Genomic DNA, 6185 nt, shown 5'->3' with positions numbered 1-6185 from the left:
CTTTAACACCATATTACCTTCAAACATCTAAATCGCCAACTGCCTTAATCCTAAAGAAAACAATTAATTTCCATGCAGCAGCATGTACACCATAAAGGAGCCTCCCCTGGTATGTACTGGATAATCCGCCAACATGCAGCAGCTAACTGGGTGCTATAGAAAACCAATATGGCGCTCTGCAGGGGAAGAGGAAGATCCCAGCGAGAGCCGGCTGCCCTCTGAGGTCAGCAGTGGTCACTTATTGTTGTGCTGTCGAGGCCGATGCTGCAGAGACGCGTCAGTGGAGGATTAGCTAGTGGCGGCACATGTCAGGCAGCGAGAGTGTGGACCGGAGCGTGCCGGACTCCCCGAGCGTCATCAAGCTCAGAGCTGCTGACACTCAGGAGGAAGCAGAGATGTGCACAACACACAACCTGAACTGCATCCACACGTGATTCTCACCTGCACACTAACAACAGAATGAATGACACATCATACACACTGGGGATAGAGCGATTAGCGGCCTGACAGATTACCGTTTGCCATTTTCACCAATATCTGTATCTGTATTTATACCTCCTTTAGCCTCGCCTCTCTGTCTTTTGTCACAGAAATGTCTCTCAATCAGAAACTGAACAAGACACACACCAGGAAGTTAGCTTCTCTCACAGTGGCTAAGGCTACGCTAACAGCTAGCGGCTAACTTAGATTAATCTGAAACAGAGTCTGGAAAACAATAATTAATACGGCTTTAAGATCTGGACCTTAGTGGGCAATAAAAGTGATAGAACAGTGAAAAAAATACTATTTTATCAGATCTTTATTTGACAATGTTGGTTTACCAGACACGTACACAACCTTTCAAAAGTTTCGGGTCACTTAGAAATGTCCTCATTTTTGAAAGAGAAGCATTTTTTTTCAACGAAGATAACATTAAATTAATCAGAAATCCAGTCTACACATTGTTAATGTGGTAAATGACTGTTCTAGCTGGAAACAGCTGATTTTTAATGGAATATCTCCATAGGGGTACAGAGGAACATTTCCAGCAACCATCACTCCTGTGTTCTAATGCTACATTGTGTTAGCTAATGGTGTTGAAAGGCTCATTGATGATTAGAAAACCCTTGTGCAGTTATGTTAGCACATGAATAAAAGTGTGAGTTTTCATGGAAAACATGAAATTGCCTGGGTGACCCCAAACTTTTGAACAGTAGTGTAGGTTGTGAGTAAAGATTTACTGATATCAGGAGAAGTGACAGCAATAGAGCAGCAGTACATACAAGCAATGCCAGCATCAGTTCTGAGGATATTGAGACAACTGCCTGCTTAGTCACATCAAAATAGACGATATCTGATCTCCTGCAGCATCTGTCAGCAAACTTTTGAACGGTTTGTGTATATATATATACTTTCCATGGTGGCTACTTGCTGTGTGGTGACAAGTGTTAAGAAGCAGTACCAGCTTTAGTAAAGTTGTCTTATTAGAGTAAGATTAAAAAAGTAATTTTCTTTCATAAATTTCACAATTATTGGCAGTACAGGTTGCCTTGTACACATATAGAACACATGAGTGATGCACTTCTAAAGGGTTTTGACAACAGAATCCAGTTAAGTGCAACTAAAACTTGATAGTTTGCTCCCAGACAGAGTTAAATGACCAGAAATAACATATTTTTAGTTGTAATATTTAAAGCTTGAAGGATCAGCAGAGCTATATGAAACCTTTTTCTTCTTTTCTCATCTGGGAATTGTGCAGCCGAAGTCCTCAGCAGGTTTGCGAGCTGCCATGTAATCAGGACGGGAACTCGAGCTGTCCCTCAGCAGGTCGCTGTGGCCCCACTCATTATCTTATCTCCCATTGTGACCCGCTGTAATTCCCCCTCTCATGATTGATGATGTCGCTGTCTGATTACACCAAGACAAAACCCCCCTAAGATCACCTTTCGTTCCCGTGGCCAACTCCACGAGCTCCACGAGCTCTGCTGGAGGGAGGACGAGCTGCTGTCACATGCACGTCAGGTTTCTATTATTCCTGAGCAAGAATCAGCACCGTGTTGTAAAATGGTTTATGGTAAAAAAAACAAAACAAAAAAAAACAAAACTGATGTAACTCAGAAAAAAAACACCTGTAAAAGAAGTCAAACTACAAACAACAACCATAAGGCAAAAATAAAAAATAAAAGACAGATTGAATTCAACGTTACAAAACACATCTTAAAAGAGCATTTCCTATGTCAGTGACAGAAGAATTGCACAAATATTGACCAAACTGTCAAGAATGAAGACTGTTCAAAGAGGTTATTCCTCACATTGTGGTTTCACTGACAGATTTATGCCTGGGTTCTACCATTAAACATGGTAACAAACAAACTTCCAAAATTTGATGCTAAATTTATTTTAATTTTGATTTCTTTTGCGAAACTCCACTGCTTTGCCTTAAAATCTCTCCTAAAATCAACAGCCTCTGACCCTTTTTCTTTTATTTTGCATTGAAAATAAAGAAATGTGTCCATTTAAATGCAGTTCTAAACATGTAATTGTCATAGTTTCCTGTTTGTGTGGGTTCTTTCATTAGATTGTTCACTAGAAATCACACCAGTGACAAGTTGAAGGTGCAGCCTGGTCCATAATAACTCTCAACTGCTGGGATAAGATCGTACTCATCTGGGATTGCTGGATGTAATGTTTCGGAAACAATAGGAAACAATGAAAACACCTGCCAACCCACCTGCTGCAGATGTTGTGACGTCACTTTATTCTCTGTAAATTTAATATCATTTACAATATGGAGAGTGAAAGTACATTACAGCAACTCGGAAGAGACCTCACTCCTCTCTCAAAGCGAACTCTTTTCCAGACCACATAAGAAGTCCATCTTTCCAAAGATAAAAAGCCTCTCAGTGGCGTCAACATATCTTCTCTGCTCGGCCTCAAACTTCAACCTTTTGACCTTTTCTTCAACATTTAAGCTGAGCTACATGAAAGTTACTCTATTGACATGAAAACTGTTCCCCAACAACAAAACAGTAAAATGAACAAATACCTTCACACACTCTCTTGGGGTAAAAGTAGTTAAGTTTTGGTGCTGCCTGCTCATGTCTGATTGATTGTAATTTGCTAGATGCACCAACAAGACACTGAGGGAAGCATGTCTGATGAGCAGCGCCGTGTGGTGCAGCACAGACAGAAATAAGAAAGCCGCGGTATAAAACATTTAGACTGGAGGCTCCTCTGCTTCAGATCATGTCCCTGGCCTGCCGTGGACAAATCAGATAGGTAACCTGTGCTCTTTTTAAGTGAGACAGTGAGCCTCATCTCTCCATGCGGCAGGTGGAGACAGATGCCTCATTATCCATGCCACAGGGGACAAAACAAGCCCGGGACCCGATGCCCCCCCGCCGGCGTTTAGTTTCCAACGCGCCGACACAAGGCAGCCTTGGACCGCCGCCGGGTCGAGCTCATCTCTGACCTCAGCAAGCGCAGGTCGCTGGCTGAGTCACATTAAAGATTCAGAGGACCCAAAGGTCCCCGTCAGGAGTGTTAACAGCAGCATTGTCCCAGCTCCCCCTGACTCAAAGGGCCAAGTGTAACAGGGCACCCCCTCCAGTGGTCAGGACCGCCCCCCGGGTCCACAGATACAGTGACACCCTTCAAATCCATCTGCAGCTCCTCTAGAGAGTGTGAGTCGGACCCGGACACAAAGACACAAGACTCAGCAGCAGATGTTTGTTCTGGAGGACGCTGGTTCTGTCGGCTCAGACCGCAGCGTAGTGTAGGATCAGACTCAGATGATGGGATTCACTACTGAGACGGCTGATCACATTAAAGGTGCAGTCCGCCTGCTACAGGCTGTTACACGCTGCCAACTAAGACTCACTAAATATAACTTTGCTGTTGTCGCACTTTGACTTGCACATTACACTTTCTTCACAGTCTATTCTTAGTATTCTGTACTCTAATAACGCTATTTATTGTAAATACCACCAATCTGCACCTTAAATTACTAACAATTTTTGCACGTTTCATGTCAATAGCAGCATTTTTAGGCACGTTATTGCTGTTTCTTTGACCAGCACTTTTGTATATTGTTCCTCTATCTATCTATCTATCTATCTATCTATCTATCTATCTATCTATCTATCTATCTATCTATCTATCTAAATCTGTGCAGAACAATGGAGAATTTACCTCCTCTAGCACAGCCCTTTGTCTGATTGACAGGTTTTAGATTCTGACGTTGTATCTCGTCCAGAGCTTCAACTAACAATTAGTTTCATTGCTGATTTATTTGTTGATTTTTCATTAGATGTTTTTGTCTGTGAAATATCAGAAAATGCTTCAAAATATGCAGATCAGTCTTACCAAAAGCCCAACAACATGTCCTTAAATGTCCTGTTTTTCATTCTGCAATCCAAAGATATTGAGTCAAAGGTGCAGCTACCAAGTAAGACTCACTAAATATGTCTTTCCTGTCTTCTTGCTATACCTAAAAATTAAACCAATGCTTAAAATGTGTGCAGAACTACAGTTGCTTGGCAGAACCTGTGTCTAGAAAATGGATCGACTCTAGCAGATTCCTTTGGCTGTTCGAAAACAACAATTACTTCAATTGTTGATTTATCTGCTATTATTCATTTGTTGTTTGATCAATAAAATGATAATAAAAAAATTTGGATCTGTGTTATCAGAAGCCCAAAAACAGATCCTTTAAATGTCTTTTTTTCCTGCACACCAGAGGTGTTCAGTTTACTGTCATCGAGGTGGAAAGAAAACAGAAAATATTCACATTCAAGAAGCTGGAATCAAAGAATTTTTGGTATGTTTTTGTTGAAAAAAATGATCAAACTGTTTAAGTGATCATAAAAATACTTTGTTATTAATTTAGTTGTTGACAACTTATCAAATATTAATTACAGCTCTACTAGACAGATAGTTTACTTTCAAAGAGGAGGAAAAAAACCCTGAAAATAATTAAATTTAAGTTGCTGAAACCATGAATTTAGTCTTTTATTTTCTTAAAATATTTTCCAGACTTTTCAATATATAATCAAAATAGTTGCTGATCAACTTAATTGTTAAAGTCTAATTGATTAATCTATGTGGCTCTGTCCAAGACAACTGAAATGCTGCCAAATCTGACACAAACGTGTCACAAATGAAAATATTTCATGATCAGTAATGTATCTGCCTTCATAACCTAAATTTGTGTTAATCTATTTTAATTTTATTTGAAATACTAAACTTATTTAGCGTTTAGTGTTAATTCAAAATGTCACCCAAAAATAACAACCTCCAACTTCCTTTCATTTAGCACAAAAAAACAGAAATATGTCCATTTTCATGCCGTTTTAAACATGTAATAGTGATAGTTTCCTGTTGGTGTTGCTTCTTTCATCAGATTTTTCATTAGAAATCACACTAGTGACATGTGTGGAAGGTGCAGCCTGGTCCATAATGACTCTCACCCCCTACTGCTGAGATAAGATCGTACTTATCTGGGATTGCTGGATGTAATATTTCATGAATGGTGGAAAACAATGAAAACACCTGCTGCAGATTTTGTGACATCACTTCCACCTGCTGCAGCTTGGCAGAAAACTGGACACACAAATAAAGAAATATAGCAGAGAATAACATGAGGGATTTGTTTATCCTCCTCAGAGTGCGTCATTTGTTTTTCTGCACCACTGATTTTATATTTGGTCATATAAATATTTACAAAAATCCCTTTGGAGAGCATTTATTGCCTTTGTTTTATAACAGGCAACATAGGAGAGAAACCAGGGTGACTGACATGATGTAAAACTCATCATTTGACGGCATTTCCATGATGTAGTATTTGCTGTAACCACTCTGCTGTCTGGTCGCCCTCTTTGGTCATTGATTAAACCCCTAAAAACTCATCTCTGTGTACTAAAGTTACACATTTCATGAAAATAATCACTTTTTGCATTAAAATGTCTTGAGAAAGCACAGTTCAATGAAGTTCCCACCTCTATCGCTGCAGCTCAGCACGCCAGCTCACCTACAATTCTGCTCAAACACTGTAAACTACTCTACACAATGGCACGTTGTAAGATTGGAATAACTCAGCCACACATATTGAAGAAGACGAATGATCCAGAAGGCTCTTTTTCTAAGCTCGTGTCTTAGGTTTGTAACATCTATGTTTTTGAGATTGTCAGTAAAATTGAAAACTGCAG

Source organism: Acanthochromis polyacanthus, chromosome 2, assembly GCF_021347895.1.
Source record: "Acanthochromis polyacanthus isolate Apoly-LR-REF ecotype Palm Island chromosome 2, KAUST_Apoly_ChrSc, whole genome shotgun sequence".
NCBI classification, from domain to species: domain Eukaryota; kingdom Metazoa; phylum Chordata; class Actinopteri; family Pomacentridae; genus Acanthochromis; species Acanthochromis polyacanthus.
The sequence above is the reverse complement of the archived record's forward strand: the minus strand, read 5'-3'. Positions refer to the sequence as shown.